Source organism: Schistocerca americana, chromosome 3 (genome assembly GCF_021461395.2).
Source record: "Schistocerca americana isolate TAMUIC-IGC-003095 chromosome 3, iqSchAmer2.1, whole genome shotgun sequence".
NCBI classification, from domain to species: Eukaryota; Metazoa; Arthropoda; class Insecta; order Orthoptera; family Acrididae; genus Schistocerca; species Schistocerca americana.
The window spans coordinates 921,589,755-921,608,373 of record NC_060121.1 but is presented as its reverse complement, the minus strand read 5'-3'; the positions used below and the strand labels follow the sequence as shown (position 1 = coordinate 921,608,373).

The 18,619-nt window shown below is 38.1% G+C and overlaps 1 protein-coding gene across 4 annotated transcripts in view; it reads right to left on the bottom strand.

Annotated features, from left to right (window-relative positions):
* The window catches only part of LOC124607074 (oocyte zinc finger protein XlCOF26-like), a 299,664-nt gene that overhangs the window by 182,646 nt on the left and 98,399 nt on the right, over positions 1 to 18,619 (bottom strand). For 2 of the 4 annotated variants that reach the window (XR_006978770.1, XR_006978771.1), the window contains one exon: positions 12,116 to 12,825. The exons of the other annotated variants lie outside the window; for them this stretch is intronic. The gene's annotated coding sequence lies outside the window, so the exon portion shown is untranslated. Of the gene's footprint in view, positions 1 to 12,115; positions 12,826 to 18,619 lie in introns of those variants that run through there. 4 annotated transcript variants of the gene reach the window in all.

Below are 18,619 nucleotides of genomic sequence, written 5' to 3'. Positions count from 1 at the left end.
ATTTGACCTCTCTTTTCCTGTACGAGGCTGTGCGCTTCTTGGAGTTAAAATACATGCTGTCAGACACTGTCTCTACCAACAATGCTCTAAATCATATCACACGGGATACATTCGTTGAGCTACACATTTTATTAAAAATACTTTTGTGAGCACCTGTACACTGCAAAATAAATAATATTCTTAATGAAATGTCAATTCGTGCTAAACATAAGCATGCAATGAGAGTGTTACCAGCTACGGGCAACAAATGCTGTCAACTTATTTGACATTGTAATGCAATTTCATACACATCTAAATGAAATAAACCGTTTACTAATAATGATTTGGTAACCATCCAAATCACATAATACAAATTTTGTCTCCCAAAAAAATAACTTTATCCTTTATTTAAGCATGTGTTCAAACTGTTGACCATGGACTGAAAGGCACATTTGCAATCACCATTCGGAAGAATGATGAAAAGATGTAATTACAGTGGATGATATGGTAGAGCACGCACTGGTGTAGTTGGAATTCATAAAAGACTGCTCTCCAAAGAAAGAAATCAAGAGGAGTCAAATCGGGGGACATCGCAGGCCATTTGACAACAGAATTTTGTCCTATCCAATGTCCAGGGAAGTTACCATTCAGTATTTGCGATGCAACATGGGACTAGTTAGCTGGACAACTGTCCTGTTACACTCACATACACTGCTGAATATCTGGTGGTGCCTCTTCTAGAAGAATTGGCAGAATGTTAGTCAGAAATTGTGTGTACATATGTCCATTTAGAATGTCTGAGATGAAGTAATATCCCACAATGTAATTTCCTACTATGCCACACCATACATTTACCGCTGGTGATGTTGCATCTGACAAAGTCAGTGTGAATTTTTGGCTGCTCAGTAGTGAATGTTATGCAAATTTACATTGAACATGGTTAGTAAATGTTATTTTGTTGGTAAAGCTCAAGTGTTGGAAAAACACAGGGTCATCTCTCAGTTTCTGAAGGGCAAACTGACAAAATTCTGTAGGACTTCAGAATCATGGTTGTTGAGTGCCTGATATGGTGACAGATGATAGGGAGGTAAATTCTGTTGATGCAGGATGTGAATGACAGTCATCTGGCTGATTCCACATTCCTTGGCAATATGTCTCATACCACTGTGCGGACTCGTTAGTTTCGTAGCCAGAACATCTTCTTCGTGTTCTCCGTCTGTTGCACTATTCTTTCTTGTTCTCCTTTTGAAATTCAAACAGGCTGACAACACTAGTGTCTTAATAGTTTGTGCAGTTGTCTGGTTCATCGGACACTAGTGATATTGATAGATAGCACTACACCACTGTACTTTTCTACAGCATTTATTTTACATTCATCATATAAAAGTAGTATATGACTTATCCTCACTGGTGTACATGAGTGCAAGCAGTGTATGCTGAAGGAGAAATGAGCAGCTTGCAGTGTAGACAAGTAAACAGGCTAATGTGTTTACATTCTGACACAGCGTAGCACAAGAGCTCTGCTTGGTGGTGTTTGCATTGATAATGTTGACTCTGGCCACCATGCTCTCTAATTCAACGACATTTATTGAATTTCTTACGACAGATTTCAACATCAATATTAATAAATGCTACATCATTGTCATTGTCTTCTCAAAATCTGTTGAATATAGTTATAAAAAGTATATGGTTCCATTTAAGAAAAGTACTTGCTTCAATATTGCCATTGATATCAGCAATAAAAATATTAACAAAACAAAATACATGACCCTCGACACTCCAACATTTGCTGAAAACTGCCAATTCAATATGTGCAACCGTTAAAGAAGCACACGGAAGAGCCACAGAAACTGATACACCTGCCTAATGACATGGCATGGACTCAACTAATGTCTGAAGTAGTGCTGGAGGGAATTGACACCATGAATTCTGCAGGTCTGTCCATAAATCAGTAAGAGTATGTGTGGGTGGAGATATCTTGTGAACAGCACGTTGCAAGGCATCCCAGATATGCTCAATAATGTTCATGTCTGGGGAATTTGGTAGCCAGCGGAAGTGTTTAAACTCAGAAGACTGTACCTGGAGCCACTCTGTAGCAATTCTGGATGTGTGAAGTGTCGCATCGTCCTACTGGAATTGCTCAAGTCTGTCGGAATGCACAATGGATATGAATGGATGCAGGTGATCAGAAAGAATGCTTACATAAGTGTCACCTGTCAGAGTGGTATCTAGACTTATCATGGGTTCCATATCACTCCAGCTGCACATGCCCCACACAATTACAGAGCCTTCACCAGCTTGAACAGTCCTTTGTTGACATGCAGCATCCATGGACTCTTGAGGTTGTCTCCATACCCGTACACACCCATCCGCTTGACACAATTATAAACGAGACTTGTCCAACCAGGGAACATGTTTCCAGTCGTCAACAGTCCAATGTTGGTGCTGACAGCTTTGTGTCATGCTGTCATCAAGGGTATATGAATGGCCCTTAGGCTCCGAAAGACCATATTGAGGATATTTCGTTGAACGGTTTGCAAGCTGACACTTGTTGATGGCCCACCATTGAAATCCACAGCAATTTGCAGAAGGGATGCATTTCTGTCATGTTGAACAATTTTCTTGTCATCGTTGGTCCCGCGCTTGCAGGATCTTTTTCCAGCTGCAGCGATGTCAGAGATTTGATGTTTTATCAGATTCCTGATATTCACGGTACACTCATGAAATGGTCATATGGGAAAATCCCCACTTCATCGCTACCTCACAAATGCTGTGTCCCATCACTCGTGCGCTGACTATAACACCACGTTCAACTCACTTAAATATTGATAACCTGCCATTCTAGCAGCAAGAACTGATCTAACTACTGCACCAGACACTTGATTGTCTTATATCGGCATTGCTGACTGCAGCACCATATTCTGTCTGTTTACATATCTCTGTATTTGAATAAGTGTGCCTATACCAGTTTCTCTGGCACTTCAGTGTAAAAGGGGTGTTACACCTTATGTGACTCACACTGTATATGTAGTATATACACAATGTGATTCAGGAGGAATGTCACATAATTTGTGAGGTGATTCTACATGTGACAATAAATCAAGAAAATCCTGTGAACATGTGTCCAATTTTCAATCATTACAGAAGTGGAGTGGGTTGGAGACTACACCATCTAAGAATGATTATGAAGACAATTGTGAATATCACCTACCAAAATGCTGTGTAAACACTATGGTGTACAGATTGGTGTGACAGATGCCTAATCCACCCTAAGAGTGGTGTAAGGATTGTCCAACAGATGGCAACAGTGTGATGTCGCACTGAGGCAACTGCTGCAAGCATACCCAGTGTGCAATCATTGGATGGACTAGTTAGCAGTCATAGAGTCATGTGTGTATCGCGCTTGGGTGTAGTTTAATTGAGTCAATCCATTGTGTCCATGAATCCCAACATGCACAATACAGAGAAATGTTGTTTGTGTACAGGTACTGTAACAGCAGTGTCCCTGCACCTGTGACAGAATGGCAGACACATTTCTCCGATCAACAAACCCCTGTGCCAGGGAAGTTCCCAGGGTTTTTCAAACATTAGGTGAATCCGGAACATGACCCAGTGTACATGTAACATCAAAAAATGAGGCTGTCCTGTCAGTTGAGGAAAGGGACGACATTATTGCAATGGTACAATGGAGTCTCACCACCAGTACACGGCATATTAGCCATCACCTCAATGCTCCACAAATGCGAGTGTGGCGTACATTACATTCTGAGGACTTGTACTCAATCCACGTGCAGGATATGCAACATCTCCATACAGGTGACTCAGTAAGTAGACAACAATTTTGTGATTGGTTGGCAGAGACATAGTGTAAATATTTTATTTACAGATGAGGCTACATTTACATGCAGTGATATCATGAACAACCGCATTTATCATAAAAGGGTGATGGAGAGCCCATATGGCATAGGGAAATAAGATTCCAAGCTAGGTTCTCAGTGAATGTCTGGTGTGGTATGACTCATGAACTGGTGTTAGGGTCTGTGTTCCTACCAAATCGCATGACAGCCGCAGCATAGGCACATTTTCTGACGGAAGACCTACCTGCGCTTCTGGATGACATGACATTAGAGCAATGATGGCAAATGTACCTACAACATGATGGACCACCGATTCACTGACCAGATAAGTATCTCAACAAGACATTTCCTCAATGATGCACTGGTCATGGCAGACCCATTAACTGGCCTGCTACTTCACCTGATCTAACCACATTAGATTTCTGTTTATGGGGCTGGTTAAAGAAGGATGCATATTCTATGTGAAGAACATGCCGCTCACATTACCGATGCTGTTGCCTGCATTAAAGCCCCCCAAGATGATGTCCAATGTGCAAAACACGAACTATCAGTTTAATAAGTCACAGCTGCAAAATACTAACGCGAATTTTTTACAGACGAATGGAAAAACTGGTAAAAGCCGACCTGGAGGAGGATCAGTTTGGATTGCGTAGAAATGTTGGAACACGTGAGGCAATACTGACCTTATGACTTATCTTAGAAGAAAGACTAAGGAAAGGCAAACCTACGTTTCTAGCATTTGTAGATTCAGAGAAAGCTTTCAACAATGTTGACTGGAATACTCTCTTTCAAATTCTAAAGGTGGCAGGGGTAAAATACAGGGAGCAAAAGGCTATTTACAATTTGTACAGAAACCAGATGGCAGTTATAAGAGTCGAGGGGCATGAAAGGGAAGTAGTGATTGGAAAGGGAGGGAGACAGGGTTGTAGCCTCTCCCCGATGTTATTCAATCTGCATATTGAGCAAGCAGTAAAGGAAACAAAAGAAAAATTCTGAGTAGGTATTAAGTTCCACAGAGAAGAAATAAAAACTTTGAGGTTCACTGATGATATTGTAATTCTGTCAGAGACAGCAAAGACTTGGAAGAGCAGTTGAACAGAACGGACAGTGTCTTGAAAGGAGGTTATAAGATGAACATCAACAAAAGCAAAGCGAGGATAACGGAATGTAGTCGAATTAAGTCGGGTGATGCTGAGGGAATTAGATTAGGAAATGAGACACTTAAAGTAGTAAAGGAGTTTTGCTATTTGGGGAGCAAAATAACTGATGATGGTCAAAGTAGAGAGGATATAAAATGTAGACTGGCAATGGCAAGGAAAGCGTTTCTAAGGAAGAGAAATTTGTTAACATCGAGTACAGATTTAAGTGTCAGGAAGTCGTTTCTGAAAGTATCTGCATGGAGTGTAGCCATGTATGGAAGTGAAGCATGGACAGTAAATAGTTTAGACAAAAAGAGAATAGGAGCTTTCGAAACATGGAGTTACAGCAGAATGCTGAAGATTAAATGGGTAGATCACATAACTAATGAGGAGGTGCTGATTAGAATTGGGGAGAAGTGGAGTTTGTGGCACAACTTGACTAGAAGAAGGGATCAATTGGTAGGACATATTCTGAGGCATCAAGGGATCACCAATTTAGTATTGGAGGGCAAGGAGGGTAAAAATCGTAGAGTGAGACCAAGAGATGTATACACTAAGCAGATTCAGAAGGATGTAGGTTGCTGTAGGTACTGGGAGATGAAGAAGCTTGCACAGGATAAAGTAGCATGGAGAGCTGCATCAAACCAGTCTCAGGACTGAAGACCACAACAACAACAACGTGCAAAACAACACACACTCCAACACACTGAGGAGTGCTTTGAGATACGTGGAAGACTTCTTGAACACCTCTTGTAGAATGGATAAGTAATCTGTCCCACCATTATTCTGTCCTCCACAGTATCTACACAGCATTTTGGTAAGTAATATTCACTTTTGTAAAATTTAGGAACATGCGAGGCAATAGCAACTCTATGACATACATCTCTTTATAGAATTTGTAGAGTCAGGAAAAGCCTTGCATATTGTAGACTTTAACTCATTCTTTGAAATTATGAAGGTATCAGGAATAAAATATGGGGAGCAAAAGGCTATCTACAATTTGTACAGTAACCTAGTTTCAGTTACAAGAGCTGAAGGACATGAAAGAGATGCAGTAGTTGAGAAGGGAGTAAGACAGGGTTGAAGTCTTTTCCCGGTGTTATTCATCTCCACACTGAGCACACAGTAAAGGAAACCAATGAAAAATTTGAAAAGGGGATGAAAGATCAGAGAGAAGAAATATAAACTTTGAGGCTTTCCAATGACATGGTAATTCATCCAGGGATGGAAAAGGATTTGGAAGAACACCTGAATGGAATGGATAGTGCCTTGAAAAGAGGTTAGAACATGAACATCAACAAACGTACAACATGTGTAACAGAATGTAGTCAAATTAAATCAGGCTATGGTAAGGGAATTAGATTAGAAAATAAGATATTAAAATCAGTAGATGAGTATTTGATATTTGGGTAGCAAAATAAATGATTATGGCTGAATTAGAGAGGATATAAAATGCAGACTGTCAACAGGAAGAAAACCATTTCTGAAAAACCAAAATTTGTTAACATAGAATATAAACGGAAATCCAGGCATTCTTGGCAAATTTCACAGATGAAATATTGTCAGGTTATCAGTCAAGTTGCGGGGAGTTTCTTATTCATCACCTTCAGCCAAAGTGCTAGGTTAAAGTGCACTTCATTCCTTTACAGCTGCTGGATGACAGACTCCTTTGCTGACGGCCTGACGGGTGGGCCAGTCACTGGCCTCTGGAAGGGATGTCACAGCTGAACACAACGGGGCTCCAAGCAGGATGAAGGGATGCCTGGGCATAGAATTCTGGTGCTCCTTGTCTATTCTGCCTGCTGCCTCTGCTGATTTCATATCAGAGCATTCCTGATATGCTTTTACTAACACCATATCTTATGCAGAGCTCAGTTGGAAACCACCATTCCAATCAACAAGATTGTGAAGTACACTTATTTCTACTGCCCCTTTGATGAGTGAATCCTGGAACCCATTTGGAGTGGCACAATACCTTTAATGTTCAAAAACAAACATATGGCATTCATTGATGCTGTGCTCTGCCACTGCGGACTTGTCAGTTTGACTGAGATGAATGCTCCTCAAATGCTCTATACAGCACTGCGAAATGCCACGCTGTGTCTGGCTGTTGTACTGTATGCCACACTCATAAATGCCCTATCTGGTCTTTGATTGACCCAAGAATATTATTGAGTTTAAATGTTCAGCGGAAAATGGTTTTTATGTTGTGCTTCTCCATTACGCTGGGAATCTTGGCTGAGGCAGCCCTGCATACAGAAGGAATAAAGTGCTTAGTTTCTTCTACTGGATTATTTTCTTTCTTCTTCTTGCTTAGGTGGCCAACACACTTATGTGTGTCTCTGAATAGCCATTTGTGTAAAAGGTTTCATGCAAATGCCGTAACTTGAAATTTGTGTTCTGCTGAATGGTAGCAGCTATTGGTGGTTGTCTACAGGTCTATGTGTGTGTGTGTGGGGGGGGGGGGGGGGGGGCAAAATGTACCAGCCTGTCATCAGGGTTCCATTTTATCAGGCAGTCTAGCAACAGCAGGCATCCATTTTCTTCCACCTGACACAGTTCTCTATGTTGTTATAGTGGCACAGGAATTTTTGTATGATTTTCTTACTGTGACGTCAAACTACAAGTGTGTTGTCCACGTATATTTTAATGCCTTTGGTACCAAGCGCACAGTTTGAGAGCTGTTTCCTTGAAGTGTTCCATATATAGATAAGTGATGACTGCTGCTTTTCATTGAATTTTCCACCACACTGGAAGTAGGTGCTGGTGACGCATGTCTAAACAGTTTCATCGTGTTGCTGTCAGTGACACTTGAGTATAGTTGGTGAAATGCAGCATGAGCTTTGATATCAGATTGTGCAGTGGTGGGAGACGGAGCAGGTTCAGCAATGTAGTGACTGATGTACCGTTCACATCACATGTTGCACTCCATTCAGAAAAAAAATGAGTCAGTAGTGTACATTTTATTCAGTGATTCAGTGCATTATTTGGTGATGAAAAATAACAGTGGTAGAAAAATCCTACATAGTCAGAGCTGTGCAGTTGTGTAATGTAAATTACTCGGGCAGCAACTCAAACCCACAAAAGATTGTCACTGATTTAGGATTTAGATGAAAAAAAACAAACATCAAATAAGTGAAAATTATTAACTGAAAAGTTAGACATTCACAAAAATTATTACAGTATTTACAGGCTATAAAGAATTTAAAAAACAGTAGGGCAATTACTATACAGTAAATGTGGATGAGACTTGAATACAATCATCACATAATAATCTTCGTTCTTAGAGTGATGATAAAACAAAAGCTTACTTACACCACCCTTGGATTGATGATAAAAATGAAGGTTTACAGCTTCCAAGGGCATGTGAGGTATCATTGTGCATGCTGGTGGTGATAAAGTATTCGTACCAAAAACAATTAATTAATTAAGTTCATAACAAAATGATCTGATTATCACAATAATTGAATTTCAAAAATTTTGCTAAATGGATCAGAAGCACATTAATCCGCAATCTCTCACCAAACTTTGTGTTGGTGATTGATACTGCTTCTTATTATGATATTCAACTAAATCCATCTCAAACCTCTTCTTTATGGAAAGAGGATATGATTAATTGGATTTCATGAAGAAGTTTTCCATTTCATGATGATATGTACTAATCAGAACATGAAAGATTTCAAATGTTTAAAACTGATACTCTGCTCACCAAACATGGACATTCAGTGATTAGATTACCTCTTTACCATCCAGACTTAAATGCATTTGAATTCAAATGGGCTACAGAAGACTTTTTCTGGACTTCACATTGCACTCACACATGTAAATATGAAGGGGGGGTCTCAGTTCTTGACAAGATGACAGAACAATTTGGTATTAATTTACATGATAATAGTAGTAATAACACTGAAAACGGTACCAGCAACAATGAAAGAGGTGACAGAGACAAAACTGACACTGCAGCCAGCAGTAGCAGTGACACAAACATAAGCTGAATCTGGCCAAGGTAGGCCTACACTGGAGATACCTATGATCTGATGGATAGTAGCAGAAGCATGCACTGTCATTCCTGCAAGTGGCTTCCCACACACAGCTGTTGCCTACCCCTGACATGCAGCTCACAGCTCTTCCTACATATTATCAACTACAATACCTTGGAATGTTCTAATAATACCCATCTGAAGAGAAATGTGATGTTGAAGCTGCCTAGGAGATCACCTTCCTCTGACGTCTCTCTTGAAACACTAACACGTACTCCACTGAGTTCTTGACATGGTGTAGATAGTGACCCATGAGAAGTTTTAATACCTGTGCCAGGTGTTTGGCTATGCCATACAATGGCAAATTTATAGTTTTCACTATCAGATGTTGTGAAATTCCCTCTTTGTGTATTTTCAGATGGCAATAAGGCCATAGTGGTACCAGTATTATTGGGAACAGTATTCTGACCATATCTCTGACCTATCTTGAGTTGACAAGGAGTGAGATGATCTTCCTTGTCACAGCTGGCATAGCATCCTTCTTCAGTTCGTTTTATGTTTTGGTATTGTAGTAGCATCTAAACCCTCTGACACTAGAAGTTTGTCTACTGCTAGGACGACTATCATTGTCCTCATCAGGGGATATATAGCCCTGCATCCTGCCATCAAGGCATTTTTCTTCATCATTGTGGCTCCATCGAGGACCCTGCAAGTCTCCCTTCTCACATCTTCATCAGTTCAGAGTGGAGCCCACACAAATAAATTTAAGTGTTAGGAAGTATTTTCTGAAATTATCTGTCTGGAACATAGTCTTGTGCGGAAGTGAAATGTGGGTGATCAACAGTTCAGATAAGAAGAGACTATAAACTTTTGAAATGAGGTGCTACAGAAGAATGCTGAAGATTACAAGGGGAGATTAAATAAATAATGAGGAAGTACTACAAAGAAAGAGGGAAAAACGAAATTTATGGCACAACCTAAATAAAAGAAGAAAATGATTGGTAGGACACATTCTGAGACATGATAAAAAATTGTCCTTTTGGTAAAGAAGGGAAATGTGGGGGTAAAAATAGTTCAGGGAGACCAAGATTTGAATACAGTAAGCAGGGTCAAATGGCATGTAGGTTATAGTAGTCATGCAGAAATGAAGAGGTTTGCACAGGATAGACTAGAAAGTAGAATTACATCATACTAGTCACTGAACTGAAGTCCACAACAACAAACAACAAAAACATTAACATTTACTGATGATAAAAATCTTCTGAGTCATTAGGCTTCGTCAATCCTCCTTGACTTCACTACTCCATGTTGTGATCCCTCTACTGAGTGTTCAGCCATCCAGGGACATCAGTGAAATCTGGAAGAAGATTGCAGCAGAGGAATCCAAACATCAAGTAGTGAAGAAGCTGAAGATGAGTGTGACGTGGCCTAACACTTTGAAAGATTCTGTCGTTAATGACAGTGGCCATGAAGGCCTTGCAGACTTATATAAACATTTACACTTCAAAGTGACCATAAGTTAGAATTAGCCAATAGTCAAGCATATAGTATGTTGTTCAGATAATATAAAATGTCAGTAAAACCATGAATTATTTTAATCTGTTGGATGGCTGTGGATCCAAGTGTATGAAAACTGGTGTAACTTCTTAGATAAAATTTATCTCACAATTTACCTGTTTTTACAGCACCTCTGCCAAAATACACATTCTACAAATTGTAGAACTTATTTTCACAGAGTTAAAAAAGTAAATATGTCAAATTTAGTGAAGATTAGTTCAGAATTTATGGAAGGATCTCAATGATAGTGGCTCATGGATACAGCAGAATTATCATCTCCTGTGTAGTAATATTAGTTATATTTCTATTTCTGTTGATGATCAGTAATTTACATCGACTATGGACACTTGAACAACAAATCAAGTTAGAAGTATGTGAGCAGGCATTGTGTGATATGACATTTTACTTAAGATATACGAGTGCAATAGATACAGTCTTCGCCTGGCACAGGGACAGCATTGAAATGAATTAAGATTTGTTTTAGTTGTATGATAGACATTGCACAGTAATGTAATTGAAATGTCAAATTGAGCTATGAAATATTATAATAAGTACAGCATTTTACAGTAGTTGAGTTGTGTGTGTGTGTGTGTGTGTGTGTGTGTGTGTGCGGTGTGTTCAAATTGATAAAGCATAATACTGTGCATTCAGAAAAATCTTTGGTTGGGTGGTATACTGCAAAAATAAATGAATTCAAGCTTGTTGAAGATTTATAAGAAATTGCACCCTCATTTTCAAGACTTAGGAATTGGGTAGCTAATTCCAAATACAGCCACACTTCTCTAAATTTCTGCACAGTGAACATGGCTGCAAGACTGCACATACAGGTAAAAATACCAAGAAAGTGCAAAATATGGATGATGGGCAATTAACGTTGTGTGACGTCAGTGATCAGATTGGTATATCAGAAGAAAAGTATGGCACTTAGTTATAGGCACAGCAGTATTTATTTACATACAACATAAATTACATATAACGTGACAGAATGCTGCCAATGTATGTAACACAAAATGACAACAGGTACAAGGGTGGACATACTACTACCATTGTTAATTGTTCTTTCATGCAGACATCACAATTATAAGATAATAGAAAAGAAGCAGATAAGAATTGTTCACTCAAAATATTGTATTGTAGAATGGGATATAAAAAAATATTGGACATTATTGAATTGCTCTTTCAGTACATGCTTCAAATTTCTGAAATTTCATTTAGTCTCACTTAATTACTGAACAACATGCAAAATTTTAAAACATTATGAAGATACTTTAAATGCCACCTGATAACTAATTTAGAAACGTAATTGAGAGCTCAGAATGATTAAGGTACACAGGGAATAAGATCACAACATAGCACATAGAATATCAATAAGAAAGTGGAAACCTGAAGTGATGAGCCACTTAACAGAATTAGAACAAATTGCTTCAAATAAAGTGAAGTTTCCCCAACATAAATTACTTATAAGGATCTAAGTAAACATCATACGAAAAAAATGATAATTTAGAATAAGATAATGCATCTGACAGAGAAAAACAACAGAAGAAACACACAAAAAAAAAAAAAAAAAAAAAAAAAAAAAAATGTAACCGAACTGGTTGTAAATTCATAAAAGTTAGGTGCAGCCAAATGACGCATCCTTGCAAAAGATATCCATTATGTATTGGAAATAGAAAAATTAGTGAAATACAGAATTAATGTTGATTAGACTCTATCACTTGACACTGGCTAGAACAGGTAACAAAAAAATTGTGAATGTCAGCACTGAATGTGAAAAATGTTGGATGTCTAATAAGCCACACGGCAAGAAAATAATTTATTGCTCACAACATTTATGAGTACACAGAAAGAAGATATGAGAGTACTAAGAAGTCTCTGAACAAAATGTGGCACACAAATTAGATGACAAAGATACTAGATTTGGTTTGCAAAGAGTAAAATGGTGTGTTGCAGTACATCAGTATCTGTCCATGGCATTGCAACCATCACGTCCAGCAGTACACTATCATCTTATGTTGCAATCTGCTTGATGGTATCTTCTAATGTGACTCCTTAATGCACCATTCTGAGTGTAACGTAATGTACAATATGGACAGTGAAATTGAGGTTCCTTTCCACATTCATGTTTGATGTGACTTGCCAAATTCCGCTGATACCTGTACACTTTGCCACACATACGACACACAAATTCCCCTGGCTGCCTAGACTTTGGAACTGTTTTCCACGTGTTTTTCCACTGTGAGCTCTGCTGGTAGGATATTGCTCTCAATGGTGCCACAGAATCACAGTATGGAATGTTCAATGAGAAAATGTGACCTGCAAAGAAGTATCATTGTGCTAAGAAATAATTCCTTCATGCCACTATTTAGATGATTACTTGTTACAAAATAACAAAGACTCTTCAAGAATGGTAACTAGCCACAATTAGGAACTCAAAACAACACTTTATTAAAACACAAATACAAAAGAAACATACTTTTTGCTTGTAAATCAGATATCAGTACTCTTTTTAAAAGTTTTTATGGTCTGGCACAAACACATAAAGTTTCAGGTGGAGTTCTGGCTATCAATGCCATCTTCAGATCATAAGAGAAAGCAGTCGTCAATTTATAAGCATCAGATTGTCAATGGAGATAAGTGGGGAGCATCACACTTAGAAATTTATGCATATATAGTGCTCTTACATTATATGCATGACATTCCTCACACATCTCCATTGACAATGTGGTTTTCTCGATATGCCCGTGAGTGAACTATGCTTTCTTTTTATGATCTAAAGATGAAAGATGAGAGCAAAATGTAATTTCCACTGTAATCCTAGAAAAAGTATGCTTCGTATAAAGTGCGCCAACCACAAACGAAATTGTTTTGCACTGCTCCATTGTTGTTTCACAATTGCAAGCCCATACCTATGCCTTCATTATTGCTTCAGCTAACACAGTGACAAATCTGGTTGTCAAATTTCCAGCTAATAATTGAATAACTATTTGGCTGGTGTCTGATGCAACTGCACTCTTTAGTGCTTCATGTGGATCATTATTGTGGAATAACACCTGTCCGTGGCAACGGAATGATAAAATGAGAGTTTATTTCATTAATGTTTGTTTAAACAGTGCATTAGCTCATATACATAAGTTTATTTTATGGCTGTGGACTCAAACTAAGATTAAACTATGATTTTGCTCATACATGTTTATCTTGGTAACATAAAGACAGCTATTATTTACATGTGAAAACAGTACACTATGTACCCGCTTGTATTATGAAAATGGGGACCTGCTCAAGAGTTAAATTTTATGTGATTATTACCAGATAACAAAGCATTTCAAAAAGAGTTTTATCTATCACAGAAGTATCCACTGTCACTGAAATATTGATCTTTCAAACAAAAGACAACAAAACACAAAGCAACAGGTTATTTATTGTATCACTGCCGAGATCACTATAGCATAGCAGAAGCTCAAATTGGACGAGGATGAGGATGATAAACGCCTGAGGGTTTGATTCAGGAACCATGCCAATAATCAAGTGAAGTCATTTAGGGAATGTACAGAAAATCTAAATTACAGTGACCACAATCCAAGACCAATGTGCTACATCATTCAAAATATAAGTTGTATTAATGTTACCAAGTGAAAGGAGCTGTCTTGCAGGGTGCAGCATTGATCCTGTGTAGAGTATTCAAGATTTGCCAAGGATATCAAAGAGTTGTAAAGAAGGTCTGTGATTCGTCATTACTTCCTTTGATTCACAGGGGGAACTAAAGAAATGATGAGTAATTAATAATGTCTGCTTCCAGAGGACAATGTTACTCAGTGTTGTAGAAAGTAGAGGAAAGGTCACCATTAGTCTTCAAATGGAATAAAATCGACTAACTACTGTAATTCTACATCTAGCTCTACAAGATTACTCTGAAATTAAGTGCCTAGCAGAGGGTTCATTGAACCATCTTTAAGCTAATTCTCTTCCGTTCCCCTCTCGAACAGCTCACAGGTCAAATGAACACTTAAATCTTTCCACTCAAGTTCTGATTTCTCTTATTTTATTATGATGATCATTTCACCCTTTGTAGGTGGACCTCAACAAAATGTTTTGACACTCTGAGGAGAAAGTTGGTGATTGAAATTTCATGAGAAGGTCCTGCCTCAGCAAAAACATCTTTGTTTTATTGACTGCCACCCCAAATCATGTATCAAACCTGTCACACTCTCTCCCCTATTTCGTGATACTACAAAAAGAGCTGCCCTTCTTTGAACTTTTTCTATGTCCTCCATCAATCCCATGTGCTGCAGATCCCACACCATACAGCAGTACTCCAGATGAGGGCGGACAAGTGTGATGTAAGCAGTTCCTTTAGTAAACATGTTACATCTTCTACATGTTCTGCTAATAAATCACAGTCTTTTGCTTTCCCCACAACATTACCTACGTGACCATTCAAAAAACTGTAAACTCTAAGTATTTAGTTGAGTTTACAGCCTTTAGATTTGTGTGATTTATCGTGTAATTGAAAATTAGGGCGTTCTTTTTAGTCCTCATGTGGATGACTTCACACTTCTCATGATTTAGAGTTAATTTCCACTTTTTTCACCATGTAGATATCTTGTCTAAATCATTTTTCAATTCATTTTGATCATCTGATGACTTTACACGATAGTAAATGACATTATCATTTGCAAATACTCTTAGGGAATGCTCAGATCGTCTCTTAATTGTTTACATAGGTCACGACGAATGCCCGCTATTACTTAAGTTTTACTTGACGACTTTACATCAATTATTATGAATTGTGACCTTTCTGAAAGGAAAACACGAATACAGTCACATAACTGATATGATACTCTATAGGCACGCAATTTAATCAGAAGTCACTTTTGAACAACGATATCAAAAGCCTTCTGGAAATCTAAAAATATGAGACCAATTTGACATCCCACTAGCAGTCATTACTTCATGAGAATAAAGAGCTAGTTGTGATTCACAAGAATGATATTTTCTGAATCTGTGTTAGCTATTTGTCAATAAATCATTTTCTTCAAGGCAGTTCATAATGTTTGAGCATGGTATATGTTCTGAAACCCTGCTGCAAATCGACATTAGTGACATGAGACTGTAATTCGGCAGATTACACCATTTTCCTTTCTTGGGTATTGGTGTGACTTGTGCAACTTTCCAGTCTTTGGGTACACATCTTTCTACAAGCGAGCGTTTGAATACGATTCCTAAGTACGGAGCTATTGGGTCAGCACACTCTAAAAGGAACCTGACTGACATAAATCTGGACCGGAAGCCTTGTATTTCTTAAAAGTTTTAAGCTGCTTTGCTAAACCAAAAATATCTAAGTTCCTCATGTTGGCAGTAGTTCTTGATTCGAATCTGGAATATTTACTTCATTTTATTTTGTGAAGGAATTTTGGAACACTGTGTTTGTAACTTTGCTTCAGTGGTGGTGTCATCAATAACATCACCACTGCTATCATGCAGTAAAGGTATTGATTGCATCTTGAAACAGGTGTACTTTACATACAACCAGAATCTTTCTCCATTTGCTGCCAGATTTTGAGGAAGAGATTCATTGTGGAAACTATTAAAAGCGTCTCACACTGAAGTTCAAGCTAAATTTTTAGCTTTTGTAAAACTTTGCCAATCTTGGGGATTTTGCATTCTTTTAAATTTGGCATGCTTTCTTCATTGCTTCTGCAGTAGTTTTCTGACCTGTTTTTTGTACCATGAGGGATCAGTACCACCTCTTATTAATTTATTTGGTATATCTCTCTCAACTGATGGCAATGCTGTTTCTTTGAATTTAAACTACATCTGATCTACACTTACATAGCCAGATTGGAAGGGGTGGACACTGTTTCTTAAGAAGGTGCCAAGCGAACTTAGATCGGCTTATTTTAATAGACATATTCTGCATTTATTTTTGGTGGTTTTGAATGTTACAGCATTCAGTATAGCTACAACAACCTTATGGTCACCAATCCCTGATCTGTCATGATGTTCCTTATTTGATCATGGTTATTTGTTGTTAAGAGGTCAAGTATGTTTTTGCAATCATTTATACTTCACATAGTGAAAAGGACTGACAAACATTATAACAAAAAGAGAACACGATCCAGCTTCCCAGGGAAACAGGAGGATATCTTCCCAGATAGAAACAGAAATAAAATTATATTGTTCTTATAAAAAAAGCTGACACCGAAGGAACAGATAATCACATCCCTGACAACAGCTTGGGCTAGCTTGGAAACATCTTGGACAGAAACCTAGATTCTTTGATGATTGTCTGTGTGTCTGCTTGGTAAGCACAAACTGTTCTGTTCTTTGATAGCAATTATGGAAATTTTCTTTGCAGTCATTTCTTACACGATGCATCTGTCACTAGATGTATTGAGTTCATTAATAACAGCATGAGATCTTGTTTAAACCCTCAGTCCCTATGCAGACTTATTAAATATGTCCACAATCAGTAACAAAGGAAGAAACTAAAATGTGACAATTAACTACTATCTAATATAGTGATGTGATTGTTATTTGAAGAATCCTATTTAACATTAATGATATATTTTCATTGAAAATGCAATATTTTATATTGAAATGGTGCCCATTTTCTTGACTGCACTCTACTAAAGTTTGGACATATTATGAATAGTTTTCCAAAGCAATTGATTTGAAAAACAACCATTAAAATGAATTTTTTCACTCTGCAGTAGAACATGTACTGATATGAAACATCCTGGCAGATTAAAATTGTGTGTCAGACTGAGACTCAAACTCACGACTTTTGCCACTCTTAGGCAAATGCTGTACCAACTGAGCTATCCAAACACAACTCATAACATGTCCTCACAGACTTGGCAGATGTTCTCCTGCAAAACTTAAAGCACTAGCATCCCTGGAAGAAACAATACTGCAGAGACCTTGCTTAGACATAGCCTGGGGGATGTTCTCAAAATGAAATTTTGATTCCGCAGCAGAGTGTGCCCTGATATGAAACTTCCTGCCAGATTGAAAATGAGTACCAGATCAAGATTTGAATTCAGGATCTTTGCCTTACTTGGGGAGCTGCTTTTTAGAGTTTTCATTCATTTCACTTCTTTCGTGATTTGAAACCTATGTTCAGTGAATATAGGTGGGATGTTTATGAGCTAGTGTTAATGTCTGACTGCTGTTTAATTTTTAAATGTTGTTTTGGGTTCATTACAGTACTTTACATAATATCCTGGTAGTGTTGGTCTAAGGTTATTGTTAGAAAATATTGTGCTTTTTAATTTTCATTCATTTCGTGTCTTGTACTACCTATGTTCAATGAACATCTGTCAAGTAATTCTGTGTCTGCCTGATGTCTAGAAGTCAGTTGCATAATTCACTGAAAGATAAGTTTTTACTAAATTTTACTTTATTGCACTTTGTGTGTGTTGAAGAGGTTTTTAGTATACTGGAAGAGTAACATTATGTGTGACAAATAGGGTTTTGTAGTCACTTAATTGGTATGGGGGTTTCACTGGGAAGAATGCAGCTAAGGAAGTGTCAGACGAGGCTCTTCCAAGAAATTGTACGTTACAAGTTGAGACAAGAAAATAGTGGAACAGAGAATAAATATTTGTGCCCTCTAGATAGGATTAGAAATGGCATATTTTGGATTACACAGGTTGAAGGCAAAAAAAGACAATGGGAGATGATGATAAGTAACAGGTAAATGGTGTAAACCCTGGAAATCACATTTCAAATTCCAGTTAGCAATCATTTTGACTTGTTCCCTGAAGCAGGAGAACAGCCTCAACCAGTTCTTGTGCTTAGTAAGGTGCAACAGGTTTGAAGGAACGACATAAAGGCTAAGTCAGTAGAATAGACACATAGAAAGAAAAGAGTCTTGCTGCTTGGGAGTAGTCATGGGAGAGTTGTAGGTCAACTGCTACAGGAAAAGCTAGGACTAGAATACCAGGTCACACGCATCTTAACACCTAGTGCCAAGCTTAGCTAGGTGATGATGAATATAGGGGCATTGTACAAAGATCATAAGCATCTTAACACCTAGTGCCAAGCTTAGCTAGGTGATGATGTACATAGGGGCATTGTGCAGTGATTTCAATAGAGAGGGTAAGGT